This window comes from Monodon monoceros, unplaced genomic scaffold, assembly GCF_005190385.1.
Source record: "Monodon monoceros isolate NGI ecotype Baffin Bay Population unplaced genomic scaffold, NGI_Narwhal_1 Super_Scaffold_8, whole genome shotgun sequence".
NCBI classification, from domain to species: domain Eukaryota; kingdom Metazoa; phylum Chordata; class Mammalia; order Artiodactyla; family Monodontidae; genus Monodon; species Monodon monoceros.
In genome coordinates this window covers 44744907-44764694 of record NW_021703785.1, presented here as the reverse complement: position 1 = coordinate 44764694, position 19788 = coordinate 44744907, and positions in this window count along the sequence as shown.

Sequence of the window (19788 nt, the reverse complement as noted above, 5' to 3'; positions counted from 1 at the left end):
TCATCCTTATTCAAATGAGTTTACATCTTCTGAACCAAAATAGATTATGAAACTAAACTTCTTCTAAAAGTATGGGTTATTTTCTCTCTTTCTTTTTTAATTTTAAATATTTATTGCTACAGGTAGTTTTTTGGAGGACTGAGTAGTGAGATCATATTCTTACTAGAGTCCAGGAACACTCTATACCTACTGGATGCTCAGTGACTTTTGTTGAGACGTCTTCTGTGACAACTCATGCTGCCCACAGGTTCCTTAAGGGCTACTCCCTAGTTGTCTCACAGTAGATCCTCCTTGCTCATTTCATTTGTTTTGGAAACATCTTTTGCCCTAGGTATTTTTATTCATTAAATAAAATTTACTGACTGCCTCTAGATACACCAGGTTCTGTTTACTGTTGGCTTACTATGATGAACATAATAGTCTTTAAAGACAAGGAGCTAATAGATTCATGGGAGGCAAGCGAGAGAATAGACAACTATAAATGACATATGTTAGTGTAGAGTTAGTTATAGGTTCTTTTAAGGAAGCTAAAGTGGTGCACTTCACGTTAGCAGGGAGTGAGGTAACCTAAGGAGATAAGGACAAATAGTAGTCCTAAACTCAGGTTTAGTTCTGAAACCTAAACTGAGTCTGAGACTTAAGGAATGAATAGGAATGAACCTGGTTAAAGAGGAGGTTGATAGGGTTTACTTGGATAGTAGATAGCTGAAGGAAAGAAAGGAAGAAAGAAAGAGAGAGGGAGAGGGGAAGGGAAGGAGGGAGGAAGGAAGAAAGGGAAGAGTATGAGTGTATGTCCCTGGGAAATGATGGAAAGCATAAACCTAGGTATTGTTGGACTATAAGGTATGAGGGAATGGCAATAGATGAGGCTGGAGAAATAAGCAAAACAAGACATTTTTGAACAAGAGCAAAAATTATACAATACATTAATTGTTTAGTGTGACATTAACTGGGTTTTCATATTTAGTTGTTTGTATTACTTTTTTCTAAAGTCTACTTTAGCTAAATATACTTATTTATCTATCCTTTCTTATTTAATCTAGATTTTATTGATTATATCCTTTTACTTATCTCATGTATTGTTAGCATTAACATTTCATTTTGGTTTATTCCATTATATACTCCCATCTCCTTCTTAATATATGGTATTACATAATCTAATTTACTTTTGAAATGTATATTTACTGTATCTTTAGATCAAAAACTTTAAACAAGTATGAAAAGTCAGTCTTCAGATAGTTGAAATGCCTTTTCTCACTGTCTGGCATGGTTGCTAATCATCTCTGCTCTTTCCAGGTCCCATATATACTTACCCTCTTCTACATTCATTCCAAATATGAGCCTTCAAACTATAAAGCCAAAAACTAAGCATCAATCAATATTTATAGGCAAAAAATTCCTCTATTTTTCTCTCTTCTCTCTTTTCCCTTAAGCTAACATTACTCTACTTTTAGTAATAAGGTACCAGACATTGTTGCAGTCTTTTTGTTGTTGTTCCATTCTTATATTGCAAAAATCCAGCTTTAGTAGAAAATTCATGAAATAAAATCCAGTGTTTCCATTACTGATAAGCACAGAGGCTAAGTTATTAAGAGAACTAAATAAGAGTAAGAAGTAAACAGAAACTTTCATGAAGGAACATTTTCAACATGTCACAACTTTCTGATTTTTAAAATTAGGTAAAATTACAAAGTATACAATTAATCAATTTTAAGTATACAGTTGGGTGAATTTTGACAAATGTGTACAAACTTGTACTTCTTGTCACTATTATGGTATAGAACATCTCCATCTTCCTGAAATGTTTCCTCATATCTCTTTGCAGTCAATGCACTTCTCCTTCCTCTCACCACCTACTTTGAGTCTCTAGAAATTGTTGAGCTGCTGTCTCTAGTTATAGTTTTGCCACTAAAAAAAATGTTATGTAAATAGAATAATGTACTCTTTTTTTTACAAAACAGAAACAGACTTACAGATATCGAAAACAACCTTATGGTTACCAAAGGGGAAACTTTGGGGGGAGGGTAAATCGGGAGCTTGGGATTAACATACACACACTACTATATATAAGATATATAACCAATAAGGACCTACTGTATAGCACAGGGAACTCTACTCAATATTCTGTAGTAACCTATATGAGAAAAGAATCTGAAAAAGAATGACTATATGTATATGTATAACTGAATCACTTTGCGGTACACCAGAAACTAACACATTTTAAATCAAATATAATCCAATAAAAAAATTTTTAAAAGGATAATGTACTCTTTGTAACTGGCTTATTTCATTTAGCACAGGACTTTTGATGTTAGTCTATTGTAGAGGGCTGAATGGTGGCTTCCAAAAGATGTGTCTGCATCTTAATGATTGGAACCTGTGAATATTACAAGACAAAAGAATAGAATAATGAGATGTGCTTATCCTAGATTATGTGTGGTCCCTAAGTGCAATAACATACAACTTTATAAGAGAAAGAGGGGGTTTTGTCAGACACACAGAGGAGAAGTATATGTGCAGATGGAACAGAGAGAGATGTGACCACAAACCAATGCATGCTAACAGCCACTAGAAGTTGGAAGAGACAAGGAAAGGATGCACTCCTAGAGCCTTCAGAGAGTTAGACTTTTAGCAATGTACGAGAGTTTCATTTGCTCTGCTCCCCTTGCAGTACTTGGTGTTTTCAGAGGTTTTTTTAGTTTTAAAGTTATTTTATTTGCTGCTGTTTTATTGGGTGTGTAATGGCATTTCATGTCAGCTTAAATTTGCATTTTCAAACAACAAATTATGTAGAGCACAGCTTCACATGTGTATTGATTATCTGTTTATCTATTTTGGTGAAGTGTATGTTCAAAACTTTTGCCTATATATTTATTGAGTTTGGAGATTGTATTAGTTTGCTAGGGCTGCTTTAATAAAGTACCACAAACTGAGTGGCTTAGACAAAAGAAATGTATTGTCTGTTCTGGTCAGTAAGTAAACAAAACTTGAAAATAAGAGTCGTGGAGACTAGAAGTTTGAAATCAAGGTGTCAGCAGGGCTTGTTCTCTCTAAGGGTTATGAGAAAGAATACATTCTATGCCTCTCTCCCAGTTCATGATGGTCTTCTGGCAATATTTTGGGTTCCTGGGCTTGTTGAAACAGCGCTCTGATCTCTGCCTTCACCTTTACATGACCTTCTCTTTGTGTGCATGTCTACCTCTAAATTTTCCCTTTTTATAAGGACACCAATTATATTATATTAGGGTCTAGCCTCATGACTTCATTTAACTTGCTTACCTGTTTAAAGAGCCTATCTCCAAGTAAAGCAACCTTCTGAGGTATTGAGTGTTAGGACTCCAACATATGAATTTTGGGGGACACCATTCTTCCCATAACAGTGATGAACATGAGAAGTTCTGTGTTAGAGATATTAGTGATGTTAGATGTTCCTCTAATACCTCCAAATGAATATATCCAGGAGTCAGCTGATAGTATTGGTCTGTACCTCAGTAGTTAAGTCCAAGTTATACTAATACTGTGAAGAGCAAAATCTAATACTGAGAGTGGTTTATTATGTCAAAGGCTACTATCAGATTAAATAAAATAAAATTAAAAAGTGTCACTTGGTCTTGGTAAGATGGAACTGACTGGTGACTGTAATGAAAGTATTTTTCTGCAGAATGGCAGGGGTAGTATACAGAACACAAAGTGGTGGCAGAGTCTTTTTTTAATTAATTTTTTATTGGAGTGTAGTTTATTTACAGTGTTGTGTTAGTTTCTGCTGTACAGGAAAGTGAATCACTTATACATATATACATATATCCAGCATTTTTTAGATTATTTTCTCATATACCTCATTACAAAGTATTTTTTTTTCATTTTAACATCTTTATTGGAGTATAATTGCTTTACAATGGTATGTTAGCTTCAGCATCACAACAAAATGAATCAGTTATATATATACATATGTTCTCATATCTCTTCCTGCTTGCGTCTCCCTCCCTCCCACCCTCCCTATCCCACACCTCCAGGAGGTCACAAAGCACCGAGGTGAACTCCCTGTGCTATGCGGCTGCTTCCCACTAGCTATCTACCTTATGTTTGGTAGTGTATATATGTCCATGCCTCTCTCTCGCCCTGTCACAGTTCACCCTTCCCCCTCCCCATAGCCTCAAGTCCATTCTCTAGTAAGTCTGTGTCTTTATTCCTGTTTCACCCCTAGGTTTTTCATGACATTTTTTTTTTCTTAAATTCCATATATATGTGTTAGCATACGGTATTTGTCTCTCTCTTTCTGACTTACTTCACTCTGTATGACAGACTCTAGGTCTATCCACCTCATTATAAATAGCTCAATTTTGTTTCTTTTTATGGCTAAGTAATATTCCATTGTATATATGTGCCACATCTTCTTTATCCATTCATCCGATGATGGACACTTAGGTTGTTTCCATCTCTGGGCTATTGTAAATAGAGCTGCAATGAACATTTTGGTACATGATTCTTTTTGAATTATGGTTTTCTCAGGGTATATGCCCAGTAGTGGGATTGCTGGGTCATATGGTAGATCTATTTGTAGTTTTTTAAGGAACATCCATATTGTTCTCCACAGTGGCTGTATCAATTTACATTTCCACCAACAGTGTAAGAGGGTTCCCTTTCCTCCACACCCTCTCCAGCATTTATTGTTTCTAGATTTTTTGATGAAGGTCATTCTGACTGGTGTGAGATGATGTCTAATTGTAGTTTTGATTTGCATTTCTCTAATGATTCGTGATGTTGAGCATTCTTTCATGTGTTTGTTGGCAGTCTGTATATCTTCTATGGAGAAATGTCTATTTAGGTCTTCTGCCCATTTTCGGTTTGGGTTGTTTGTTTTTTTGTTATTAAGCTGCATGAGCTGCTTACAAATTTTGGAGATTAATCCTTTGTCAGTTGCTTCATTTGCAAATATTTTCTCCCATTCTAAGGGTTGTCTTTTGGTCTTATTTATGGTTTCCTTTGCTGTGCAAAAGCTTTTAAGTTTCATTAGGTCCCATTTGTTTATTTTTGTTTTTATTTCCATTTCTCTAGGAGGTGGGTCAAAAAGGATCTTGTTGTGATTTATGTCATAGAGTGTTCTGCCTATGTTTTCCTCTAAGAGTTTGAAAGTTTCTGGCCTTATATTTAGGTCTTTAATCCATTTTGAGCTTATTTCTGTGTATGGTGTTAGGGAGTGATCTAATCTCATACTTTTACATGTATCTGTCTAGTTTTCCCAGCACCACTTATTGAAGAGGCTGTCCTTTCTCCACTGTACATTCCTGCCTCCTTTATCAAAGATAAGGTGACCATATGTGTGTGGGTTTAGCTTTGGGCTTTCTATCCTGTTCCATTGATCTATATTTCTGTTTTTGTGCCAGTACCATAGTGTCTTGATTACTGTAGCTTTGTAGTATAATCTGAAGTCAGGAAGCCTGATTTCTCCAGCTCCGTTTATCGTTCTCAAGATTGCTTTGGCTATTCGGGGTCTTTTGTGTTTCCATACAAATTGTGAAATTTTTTGTTCTAGTTCTGTGAAAAATGCCAGTGGTAGTTTCATAGGGATTGCATTGAATCTGTAGATTGCTTTGGGTAGTAGAGTCATTTTCACAATGTTGATTCTTCCAATCCAAGAACATGGTATATCTCTCCATCTACTTGTATCATCTTTAATTTCTTTCATCAGTGTCTTATAATTTTCTGCATACAGGTCTTTTGTCTCCTTAGGTAGGTTTATTCCTAGATATTTTATTCTTTTTGTTGCAATGGTAAATGGGAGTGTTTTCTTGATTTCACTTTCAGATTTTTCATCCTTAGTGTATAGGAATGCCATAGATTTCTGTGCATTAATTTTGTATCCTGCTACTTTATCAAATTCATTCATTAGCTCTAGTAGTTTTCTGGTAGCATCTTTAGGATTCTCTATGTATAGTATCATGTCATCTGCAAAGAGTGACAGCTTTACTTCTTCTTTTCCGATTTGGATTCCTTTTATTTCCTTTTCTTCTCTGATTGTTGTGGCTAAAACTTCCAAAACTATGTTGAATAAGAGTGGTGAGAGTGGGCAACCTTGTCTTGTTCCTGATCTTAGTGGAAATGGTTTCAGTTTTTCACCATTGAGGACAATGTTGGCTGTGGGTTTGACATATATGGCATTTATTATGTTGAGGAAAGTTCCCTCTATGCCTACTTTCTTCAGGGTTTTTATCATAAATCAGTGTTGAATTTTGTCAAAAGCTTTCTCTGCATCTATTGAGATGATCATATGGTTTTTCTCCTTCAGTTTGTTAATATGGTGTATCACGTTGATTGATTTGTGTATATTGAAGAATCCTTGTATTCCTGGAATAAACCCCACTTGATCATGGTGTATGATCCGTTTAATGTGCTGTTGGATTCTGTTTGCTAGTATTTTGTTGAGGATTTTTGCATCTATGTTCATCAGTAATATTGACCTGTAGTTTTCTTTCTTTGTGACATCCTTGTCTGGTTTTGGTATCAGGGTGATGGTGGCCTCGTAGAATGAGTTGGGGAGTGTTCCTCCCTCTGCTACATTCTGGAAGAGTTTGAGAAGGATAGGTGTTAGCTCTTCTCTAAATGTTTGATAGAATTCGCCTGTGAAGCCATCTGGTCCTGGCCTTTTGCTTGTTGGAAGATTTTTAATCACAGTTTCAATTTCAGTGCTTGTGATTGGTCTGTTCATATTTTCTGTTTCTTCCTGATTCAGTCTTGGCAGGTTGTGCCTTTCTAAGAATTTGTCCATTTCTTCCAGGTTGTCCATTTTATTGGCATAAAGTTGCTTGTGGTAATTTCTCATGATCTTTTGTATTTCTGCAGTGTCAGTTGTTACCTCTCCTTTTTCATTTCTAATTCTATTGATTTGAGTCTTCTCCCTTTTTTTCTTGATGAGTCTGGCTAATGGTTTATCAATTTTGTTTATCCTTTCAAAGAACCAGCTTTTAGTTTTATTGATCTTTGCTATCGTTTCCTTCATTTCTTTTTCATTTATTTGTGATCTGATTTTTATGATTTCTTTCCTTCTGCTAACTTTGGGGGGTTTTTGTTCTTCTTTCTCTAATTGCTTGAGGTGCAAGGTTAGGTTGTTTTTTCGAGATGTTTCCTGTTTCTTAAGGTAGGATTGTATTGCTATAAACTTCCCTCTTAGAACTGCTTTTGCTGCATCCCATGGATTTTGAGTTGTCATGTCTCCATTGTCATTTGTTTCTAGGTATTTTTTTATTTCCTCTTTGATTTCTTCAGTGATCACTTCATTATTAAGTAGTGTATTGTTTAGCCTCCATGTGTTTGTATTTTTTACAGATCTTTTCCTGTAATTGATATCTAGTCTCATGGCGTTGTTGTCGGAAAAGATACTTGATACAATTTCAATTTTCTTGAATTTACCAAGGCTTGATTTGTGACCCAAGATATGATCTATCCTGGAGAATGTTCCATGAGCACTTGAGAAAAATGTGTATTCTGTTGTTTTTGGATGGAATGGCCTATAAATATCAATTAAGTCCATCTTGTTTAATGTATCATTTAAAGCTTGTGTTTCCTTATTTATTTTCATTTTGGATGATCTGTCCATGGGTGAAAGTGGGGTGATAAAGTCCCCTTCTATGAATGTGTTACTGTCGATTTCCCCTTTTATGGCTGTTAGTATTTGTCTTATGTATTGAGTTGCTCCTATGTTGGGTGAATATATATTTACAATTGTTATATCTTCTTCTTGGATCGATCCCTTGATCATTATGTAGTGCCCTTCTTTGTCTCTTCTAATAGTCTTTATTTTAAAGTCTATTTTGTCTGATATGAGAATTGCTACTCCAGCTTTCTTTTGGTTTCCATTTGCATGAAATACCTTTTTCCATCCCCTTACTTTCAGTCAGTATGTGTCTCTAGGTCTGAAGTGGGTCTCTTGTAGACAGCAAATATATACGTCTTGTTTTTGTATCCATTCAGCCAATCTGTGTCTTTTGGTGTGAGTATTTAGTCTATTTACTTTTAAGGTAATTATCGATATGTATGTTCCCATTCCCATTTTCTTAATTGTTTTGGGTTCATTATTGTAGGTCTTTTCCTTCTTTTGTGTTTCTTGTCTAGAGAAGTTCCTTTAGCAGTTGTTGTAGAGCTGGTTTGGTGGTGCTGAACTCTCTCAGCTTTTGCCTGTCTGTAAAGGTTGTAATTTCTCCATCAAATCTGAATGAGATCCTTGCTGGGTAGAGTAATCTTGGTTGCAGTTTTTTCTCCTTCAACACTTTCAATATGTCCTGCTACTCCCTTCTGTCTTGCAGAGTTTCTGCTGAGAGATCAGCTGTTAACCTTATGGGGATTCCCTTGTGTGTTATTTGTTGTTTTTCCCTTGCTGCTTTTAATATGCTTTCTTTGTATTTAATTTTTGACAGTTTGATTAATATGTGTCTTGGCGTATTTCTCCTTGGATTTATCCTGTATTGGACTCTCTGTGCTTCCTGGACTTGATTAACTATTTCCTTTTCCATATTAAGGAAGTTTTCAACTATAATCTCTTCAAATATTTTCTCAGTCCCTTTCTTTTTCTCTTCTTCTTCTGGAACCCCTATAATTCGAATGTTGTTGTGTTTAATGTTGTCCCAGAGGTCTCTGAGACTGTCCTCAGTTCTTTTCATTCTTTTATCTTTATTCTGCTCTGCATTAGTTATTTCCACTATTTTATCTTCCAGGTCACTTATCCTTTCTTCTGCCTCAGTTTTCTGCTATTGATCCCATCTAGAGTATTTTTCATTTCATTTATTGTGTTGTTCATCATTGTTTGTTTCATCTTTAGTTCTTCTAGGTCCTTGTTAACTGTTTCTTGCATTTTGTCTATTCTATTTCCAAGATTTTGAATCATCTTTACTATCATTATTCTGAATTCTTTTTTCAGGTAGACTGCCTATTTCCTCTTCATTTGTTAGGTCTGGTGGGTTTTTATCTTGCTCCTTCATCTGCTGTGTGTTTTTCTGTCTTCTCATTTTGCTTATCTTACTGGGTTTGGGGTCTCCTTTTTGCAGGCTAAGATTCGTAGTTCCTGTTGTTTTTAGTGTGTGTCTCCAGTGGCTAAGGTTGGTTCAGTGCATTGTGTAGGCTTCCTGGTGGAGGGTACTAGTGCCTGTGTTCTGGTGGATGAGGCTGGATCTTGTCTTTCTGGTGGGCACGTCCACATCTGGTGGTGTGTTTTGGGGTGTCTGCCTCTCTGCTAATGTGTGGGGTTGTGTTCCTGTCTTGCTAGTTGTTTGGCATAGGTTGTCCAGCACTGTAGCTTGCTGGTCATTGAGTGAAGCTGGGTGCTGGCGTTGAGATGGAGATTTCTGGGAGGTTTTCGCCGTTTGATATTATATGCAGCTGTGAGGCCTCTTGTAGACCAGTGTCCTGAAGTTGGCTCTCCCACCTCAGAGGCACAGCACTAGCTCCTGGCTGCAGCACCAAGAGCCTTTCATCCATACGGCTCCTTAATTTGGGATGATTCGTTGTCTATTCATGTATTCCCCAGATGCAGGGTACATCAAGTTTATTGTGGAGCTTTAATCCGCTGCTTCTGAGGCTGCTGGGCGAGATTTTCCTTTCTCTTCTTTGTTCTCACAGCTCCCAGGGGCTCAGCTTTGGATTTGGCCCCGCCTGTGCGTGTAGGTCACTGGAGGGCGTCTGTTCTTTGCTCAGACAGGACGGGGTTAAAGGAGCCGCTGATTCGGAGGCTCTGGCTCACTCAGGCCGGGGGGTAGGGGGGGTCATGGAGTGGGGGTGGTCCTGCAGCAGCAGAGGCCAGCATGACGTTGCCAGCCTGAGGCGCGCTGTGTGTTCTCCCGGGGGAGTTGTCCCTGGACCCCTGGACCCTGGCAGTGGTGGGCTCTACAGGCTCCCTGGAAGGGGGGTGTGGATAGTGACCTGTGTTCGCACACAGGCTTCTTGGTGGCGGCAGCAGCGGCCTTAGTGTCTCATGTCTGTCTCTGGGATCCGCACTTCTGGCCATGGCTCACTCCCATCTCTGGAGCTCCTTTAAGCAGCGTTCTTAATCCCCTCTCCTCGCACACCAGGAAATAAAGAGGGAAGAAAAAGTCTCTTGCCTCTTCGGCTGGTCCAGACTTTTCCCCGGACTCCCTCCCGGCTAGCCGCGGCGCACTAACGCCCTACAGGCTGTGTTCATGCCGCCAACCCCAGTCCTCTCCCAGCACTCCGACTGAAGCCGGAGCCTCAGCTCCCAGCCCCCGCCCGCCCCAGCGGGTGAGCAGACAAGCCTCTGGGCTGGTGAGTGCCAGTCGGCCCTGATCCTCTGTGCTGGAATCTCTCTGCTTTGCCCTCCGCACCACTGTTGCTGTGCTCTCCTCCGTGGCTCCGAAGCTCCCCCACTCCGCCACCCGCAGTCTCCACCCGTGAAGGGGCTTCCTAGTGTATGGACACTTTTCCTCTTTCACAGCTCCCTCCCGCTCATGCAGGACCCGTCCGTATCCTTTTGTCTCTATTTATTTTTTTTCTTTTGCCCTAACCAGATATGTGGGGGGTTTCTTGCCTTTTGGGAGGTCTGAGGTCCTCTGCCACCGTTCAGTAGGTGCTCTGTAGGAGTTGTTCCACGTGTAGATGTATTTCTGGTGTATTCTTGGGGAGGAAGGTGATCTCCACGTCTTACTCTTCCGCCATCTTCCCGGAAGTCCCCTACCTCATTACAAAGTATTGAGTGGAGTTCCCTATGCTATAGAGTAGGTTCTTATTAGTTACCTATTTTATATATAGTAGTGTGTATATGTCAATCTCAATCTCCCAATTTATCCCTCCCCCCTTCCTCCTTGGTAACTATAAGTTTGCTTTCTACATCTGTGACTCTATTTCTGTTTTATACCATTATTTTAGATTCCACATATAAGTGATATCATATAATATTTGTCTTTCTCTGTCTGATTTACTTCATTCAGTATGGCAGTCTCAAGGTCCATTCCTGTCACTGTTATGTGGGAAAACTCATGGTGTCATCAACTTACAACTTAGAGGCTAAGACATTAGATCAAAGAACCCAGAGAACTCTAAGTCAAGAACCAGGTAAGATTTTTTTAAGGTAGTATAACCCAGGTTTCTCTCTTTCAACTTAAATTTACACATGCAATTCATACAAAATGAGTTGTCCTCAGCTCTATATTCTACCCAGTTCAAGTTGTACATACTCTATGAATTATCTCCTGATTAAAGTAACACATATTAACTTCCTTTTTCTTTAGTTGTTATTATCCAGCATCATTTTTAAATTATCTGAAGCCAAAGTGATGATTATAACACTTTAAAATATTGGTAATATATGTTACATTTGTTACTATACAATGTATGTGACAATAAATACTCATATATAAAAATAGATACAGATATACAGATAGTATAAATTTCTTCCTTTCTAACTAATTGAAATGTGAATTTGAAGATAGCTTTGTAGTTTTGTGACCAATGACACATGGCTCTGTGCCAGACACTGAATGCTGAATCGAAACATTGATTAATTTGATAATTGAGAAAATGGATAAAAAAACCTTTCATTAAAACACACATTTTACATTAATGAAGGTTTTTTTGTCATTTTTGAGGGAAATAGAAGATGTTTCTTTTCAATTAAACACAACTGTCAGCTAACTTGGTAGGGTTTATAAAATTATGAATTAATCAAATAACTATTTACAGATTCCTACCATAAATGCACTCATCTTACATTTACTGAGTTTCTACTCTGTGACAGACATAGTGCTAGTGGTATAATTAGATGCTAAACAAGACTGACAAGACCCTCCCATACTGCAGCTTGCATTTGAGTGAGAGTGACAGATAATACAATAAACAAGTGATTCAATCATGTCTAATGGAAGTGGAGGCTCCTTTAAATTCAGCAATACACACTGAACCTCAAGAAACATGCCAAGCTAAGAGCCAGAGGAGGAATATTCCAGTTGTGGAAAAAGACAAACAAAGCCCCTAAGACATAAATATCATGTTGTATTAGCAGTAATTCTCAGATTTTAGCATAGGTCAAAATCACATGTACTGTATAATTGAAGTTTGCTAAGAGAGAATAAGTTAAATGCTCTCATACACACACAAAAAGGTAAATATATGAGGTGATGGATATGTTCATTAACTCACTGGGGGGAATCCTTTCACAATGTTTAAGTAATATCAAATCATCACACTGTATACTTGAAATATTTTTAGGAATCAAAACATGGCTGGAGGAAGGTCATTATTTTCCTTGCAACTGGAAGCCAGGTAGAGAATATGGTACGAGATATGCTAGATGTGGTGGTGGAATTAAGCTAAAAGTTCATCCATTTATTTTCTATTTTCTCAGTAGAGTATGATGTAAGGCTATCAGCTAAGAGATGAAGTTTGAAATTATTATCTTGTATATTAAACAGGTGAAATTAGTTTGGAATCTATAGAATTTCATGGCAGTGTTGAGCATTTGAAACATGGAATCATGAATTTAAATTGAACACGTGTAGCCAGTATTCGACTTACTCAACAATGTCAAATATTGAAATGAAGGCTCAGAGAGGAGGTTAATTGGTTTAAGTCAGAGTAAGGGTTTTGCTTATATAGTAGAACAGAGGCGATGAAAGGAAAAGGAGTTGAAATATTTGGAAGGGAATGATTATAGCTTTACACTATGAAACATAAGTTGGCAAGGTAAGAAATGATGACTAAAATAAATGATTAGTACTAAATGAGAGGTCATTGGATGAAGCTATTTATCAGCAGTTGAACAATTATCACAGTTTAAGTACAGAGTCAGTGAGCTGGAATATCAAATATATGTGTGATAAATATATGTTTTCCAAATAATTATATGATTTGTTTCAAAATTATTTCACCCTCTCTCAAAGTTCTACTGAAACATGCCTGACTGCATTTCCAATACAGCATATAAACCATGATGTGGGGACACGGGTCTTGGGGAAAGAATAGTGCTAGAGAAAGAAAAACAGAGAAGAAAGAAGAACAAATAAGAAAAGGAAGACATTTCTTTTTTAGCATTATTTTATTCATAAAATTTTATTTTATAAATTCATATTAAATATACATTAACTATTTTAACTACCTTCAAATAAATATTTTATCACTTTCCCTAATGTGGTGGAACAAGTAATTAATATATAGTATAAATATATCTGTATATTATTTAGCTTTTAATATGTATATAATTAAGTTGAAAAGTTAACTGTGCTCATTCATTAGATAGTACAAATTATAATCACCTTGATGGCCTTCTTTCTTGCCTCTCTTAAGTTCTAAGATAGAAGGTCCTCTTGGACTTTATTATCTGTAGTTTCTGAAAAAGCTTACATACCAATAATACAAGGTTGGTGAATAAATGCTATCAAGCCTTGATTGTAAGTGCTTTGATCCATTAAAAATTATATTGTGATAGTACAATTATTTACAAGGAAATATTGTCAAATGTATTGTTGAAAGACAAAAAGTTTGAAAAACGTACCTGAAGCACAATTTTAATTTTTTTAATATTTGAATTTATTACAGTGTATGAACATACTCATATAGGGAATAATTTGGATACACACATATATAATTAACAGTAATTAGCTCTAGGTAATGTAATATTAATTTATTACTATGCTTTTCTTCTGAATATTTTTTTCTCTAACAAACATGTATTGAATAATTTTGCAAGTTTATTTTTAAATCTTAAAAAAATGTTTGAGACACAACCTGGTTCTTCTCAAAGGGTACTATTTTCCTCACTTCACTTTGATCTCTATATTTTAGTTTGGATACTTTACACCTCAAGCCACACTAATACACAGATGTTATAGTCATATTAACTACTACTATAAATTTAAAAGTATTAAATATACTTGAATATTTCTCTATTAAAGAGAGAAAATATTTCTCGTGAGAAATACTCTTGTGTATGACTTTTTTCACTACATACTTCTTGATCAGCTACTTTTCTGTTCCCCTTTCTGAAAGTTGAAAGTAAATCACAATCACTGAGAAAAAATAACAGGTTATCTGAAAGAATTATTTTATGTATTGGGAACAAACAAACAAACAAAAACTTCTATTGCTCACAAAACATTAGCATAGTCCATTCTGGTAAACTCAACCATATAAGTAAAATTTCCTTTTACTCTTTGTTATTCTTTTCATTTTCACTTTACTGAATATTTTCTGTTCTTTTTTTTCTTTCATTTTTCTGATTGTAAACTGTTGTCATCCCATTTTCTCACTAAAGTGGTACCTTAGATTTTTATTTTATAGAAATCTATGATCGTCTTTTATCTTCTTAATTGCTTAGTACAAAATTAAGCTTGTGTGATTTGTCTTAAACATCATGTTTCAATGTCCACTTTTCAGTCATTGACTTTCCTACTTTGACTCACAAGATAAGCCAAAAAGTTTGATTCCCCAGAACCATCCAAGTAGTGCTTGTGGCAATATTTTTAATTAAAAATTGCAGCTACTGAAGGTAGAGATTTTTAAAAAAGTAATGTAGTCTTTTTTTCAAACCAACTATATAGGAAGTGTAAATGTACATAAAAATCACCATTTTTTCATAAAAGTTTATTTTATAAATCCATATCACTTAGATTTATTATTCCAACCTAGATCTGCCCTATCTAGCATGACTTAGACATAAAACTTCTCTCTCCTTTTCCTCAAATGTTCTCCATTATCCACAATTTCATTACTCCAAGAAGCATATCAATATATCAACTCACAGAATAATATCTTCCTTAAGAGGAAATTCCAATGGTAATAAAAATTATGTTATTTATCATTATTTATCAATCAATTAGAACAACAGTAAATGAGCTGGCTATATTTAATTTTTTAAAACTTAATATCTCACACATTTGAGTTTGTATAATTTTAAATTTTAGCAACTTTTAGTTAAAATATTCTTTACAAAGTAAGAAATGTAATTATTAGTGAAGAGTGTGAAATGAAGTTGGGGATTTACACCTCATAGCAAACAAGCAAGCGTTTGTGTCTTTATGGCACCAGTCAGTGATTTCTCTCTCCTTGTCAGGTTGCCACCATATCCAGCATCAAATAATTATCTTTTCCAGTTATTTGGAAAATTAAACTTGGCCTAGCTTCTTTCTTCACATTGGAATATTCAAAATAGAGGTCAGCAAATTCTTCTGTGTGTAAAAGCTGAATAGTAAATATTTCAGACTTTGCAGACCATGTGGACATTTTTTGCAACTACTCAATTCTGCCACTTTTGTGCTAAAACAGCCAGGGAAAATATGAAACAATTAAGCTGTATCCCAATAAAAGTTTATTTACAAAAGCAGGTGACAATTCCAGTACTGGATCATGATGGTGTTGACTCACTTTTCCCTGCTTCTACTTACAACCAAATGCCCCAGAAATAATTCAACAGACAATGGTAAAAGTATTTTAAAAGTTGGAAAGAAGGATGGGCTAGGAATATTAATCCTTAAGGAACAAAGAAAGTATTTAGTTCCTTGGGTTTTACTTTTATTTCCCAAGTATATTGGACTGGTCAAGAGTTCTATAACTTGAAACCATCAACTGCAATAAAAATAAATAAATAAACCCAAATATACTTTCTCTGCTCAAAGGACCAGGAAAGACAAACGCCAATGCTTGTTCCATGTCTAAGATATTTGTTGGTTAATTCACTTGCAGCAGCAGCTTCAAAGTCTTAGCGTCCTGAACCACCCCAGCTCCAAACCTGGGGCACCAGTGAGCAAGCAGATCCACCCACAGGGAAAGGAGCAGAGGAGACCTGTGTGCCTTGACCTTTTACCTAGTAGCATAAGGACACACAAACCTAGTCTATCTCTTCCCTGCTACACCCACTATTCCCCATCACCTCTTCCAAAGCACACACAGAAGATTTCCTCACCAACAATAGGCAACTTTGGAAAGAAGCTTCTGCCTCTGAAGGAGACACTGTTAGGGTTTAGTAGGAGTCTCAGTAGCAACTAAAGAAGGAAGCATGATAGAATAGTATTATAAGACCTCTAAAAATTAAACAGTTATGGGAAATACAGCCCACAAAAGAAGGTCAGAATCTATCTGCTAATCTTGCATAGAATAGAATCAAATACCTCCTGACATAATAATCAAAATGTCCATGACAAAATAAAAAAGTCACTCATCATATCTGGAACCAAAAAAAGCACAATTTGAATGAGGGAAGACAATCAACTGAAGCCAATGCTGAGATGAACTAGATGTTGGAATTATCTGATCATGACTTAAATAACATTACAATAAATATTTAAAACAAATAAAATGATTTTAAAAAATCTCAGGAAAGATGTAGAAGTTAACTAAAAGAAAATGATAGACCAGAAAAATACAATAACTGAAATAAAATCTTACTGGATGAATGTGACAGTAGAGAGGAGATGTAAGGGATAAAATCAGTGATTTAAAGGCAGATCAGTAGAATTTACTTACTCTAAACAACATAGAGAATAGGTTTAAAAGAAAACAGTCTCAGGAATACATGGAAAAATAGCAAAAGATGTAACATTCATATCATTACAGTGTCAGAAGGAGAGAGAATAGGTATAAAAACCTTTTTAAAAACTGGGTGAAACTTCCCAAATTTGTTGGAAGACATACACTTACTACATGTTCAATAAGCTTAGCAATGTTAAGTTGGATAAGCTTAAAAATTCTCACCAAAATACATCATAATTAAACTTATTAATATTAAGATCAAAAAGTTCTTGTAAATATCCAGAAAGAAATAATACATTACCTATGGAGGAACACAAGACAGCAGATGTATCATCTAAAATAACTGAGGCCAGAAGAAGCAGAACAACATTTTCAAATGCTGAAAGAAGAGCCATCAATTCAGAATTATATATCTTGAGAAAATCTCCTTCAAGAATGAATTCAAAATAAAGAAAATTTGTTGCAGGCAGAACTGTCATTTAAAAATAGCTATAGGAAACTCTCTAAAGAGAAAAGAAAGGATAATCAAAGAAGTGTAGGACCTTCACAAAAGAAAGAAACACATCAGAGTGGGTAAAAAATAGAAATAAAACATAACGGGCAATTTTTCAAATTATGAGTTTCTTTAATCATATTTTATGGTGGGAACAAAAAACTTAATATGTTCTGATATGGTGCTCAATGTAGGTATAAGAAACAAACACTAGTTATAAAGCAGAAACTAACACACCATTGTAAAACAATTATTCTCCAATAAAGATGTTAAAAAAAGAAACAAAAACATCATAATTATATTTAAAAGTCAAGAGAGTAAAGGGACCTAAATGAAAGTAAGTTTTCTACATTAATACAAATAGATTGTGACAAACAACTTATGCATATAGTAATACGTAGAAATTTTACTAAGAAACTACAGAGCAATGCACTAAAAATACAGAGTAATATACTAAAAATTAAAATAGAATTCTACAAAAAAGTTCAAGTAACCAATAGGATGACAAGATATAAGAAAGAAAAGAAGCAGAGGAAACATATAAAAAATAAATAATAAAATGACAGACTTAAACCCTAAAAAACCAGTAATTATTTTAATTGTAAATGGTCTAAATACACCAATAAAAAAAAACAACAGAGATTTGAAAGTTGGATTAAAAAACACACAAGACCAGCTACATGTTTTTTAAGAGAAACTCACTTCAAATATAACAACATAGATTAGTTGAAAGTAAAAGGACAACTAAACATACATGAAGCACACATTTTAAAAAAAAACAGGAATGGCTACATTAATATAAAATAAATATACTTCAGGGCTTCCCTGGTGGTGTAATGTTTGACAGTCCACCTGCCAATGCAGGGGACACAGGTTTGTACCCTGGTCCGGGAAGATCCCACATGCTGCGGAGTGGCTAGGCCTGTGAGCCATGGCCGCTGAGCCTGCGCACCCAGAGCCTGTGATCCACAACGGGAGAAGCCACAACCGTGAGAGGCCCACATATCACAATAAATAAATAAATAAATGAATAAATAAATAAATAAATAAATATATATATATATATATATATATATATATATATATATATATACTTCAGAGCAAAGAGACTTATAAGGAATATCATTTAATGATAAAAGAATCAGTGCACCAAGAAGATATAATGATCCTAAGTGAGTGTGCACTAAATAATAGATTTGCAAAATGCATCAGAAAATACTACTAGAAACAAAATAGAGAATACACAAATCAGCAATTATAGTTAGTACTTCAAAACCTACTCTTTGCAGTTAATAGAACTACTACATAGAATCTCAGGAGGGATGTAGAATTCAACAACACCATCAGCTAAAGAGATCTAGTTGACATTTATAGAAATCTCTACCTAACAATGGCAGAATACACATTTTTTTAAGGGCCTATAAAATATTCAACAAGATAGATAATATTTTTCAGAGAAAAAAAAACTATAAAACTTTAAAAGAATTAAAATTATACACAGTATGTTCCCAGACCATAATGGGTCAAACTGGAAATCGATAATAGAAAGACAATAGGAAAACCTCCAAACACTTGAAAATAAAGCACACTTATGATTGACCCATGGGACAAAGAAAGAATCTCAAAGTAAATTTAAAAATACATAGAACTGAATGAAAATAAAAACACATCATAAGAAAGTTTATGGAATGCTGCTAAAACAGTGCTGAGAGGGAAATTTATAGCACTAAATTCTTGCATTAGAAATTAGAAAAAAATTCAGTAATCTACCTTTCTACCTCAAGAAACTAGAAAAAAAAGAGCAAAATAAACCCAAGAAAGCAAAGGAAAGAAGCAAATCATAAAGAGCAGAAATCAATGTAATTGAAAACAGAAAAAAAAGAAAAAATATAAAAAACTAATGAGAGCAAAATCTGGTTCTTTGAAAATATGTTTTTTAAATTGATAAAATTCTAGTAAAACTGACAAAAATAAGAGAAAAGTCATAAATTACCTGTTTCAAAAATGAAACAGAAGATATCACAATAGATCCTGTTGCTTTAAAATGATAATAAATGATTAAAACAAATAATTTGACACATCTATTCAACAACTCAGGAAAACAGATTAATTCCTCAAAAACTCAAGCTACAAACTTTAATCCAAAATGAAACACAACAAATAACCTGAGTAGTTACGTAACCATTAAAAATATATAATATTCAATTTAAAACTACTGATGAAAGAAATAAAAGACAACAAAAGCAGATGGAGAGATATACCATGTTCTTGGATTGGAAGAATCAATACTTTGAAAATGAGTATACTACCCAAAGCAATCTACAGATTCAATGCAATCCCTATCAAACTGCCAATGGCATTTTTCACAGAACTAGAACAAAAAGTTTTTACTATTTGTATGGAAACACAAAAGACCTCGAATAGTCAAAGCATCTTGAGAAAGAAAAATGGAGCTGGAGGATTCAGCCTTCCTGACTTCATACTATATATAACAAAGCTACAGTAATCAAGACAGTATGGCACTGGCACAAAAACAGAAATATAGATCAATGGAACAGGATAGAAAGCCCAGAGATAAACCCATGTGCCTATGGTCACCTAACCTATGACAAAGGGGGAAAAATATACAGTGGAGAAAAGACAGCCCCTTCAGTAACTGGTGCTGGGAAGATTGGACAGCTACATATAAAAGAATGAAATTAGAATGCTCCCTAACACCATACACAAAAATAAAGTCAAAATGGATTACAGGACTAAATGTAAGGCCAGACACTATAAAACTTTTAGAGGAAAACATAGGAAGAACACTCTGAAAATTCTAGCCACTGCACTAA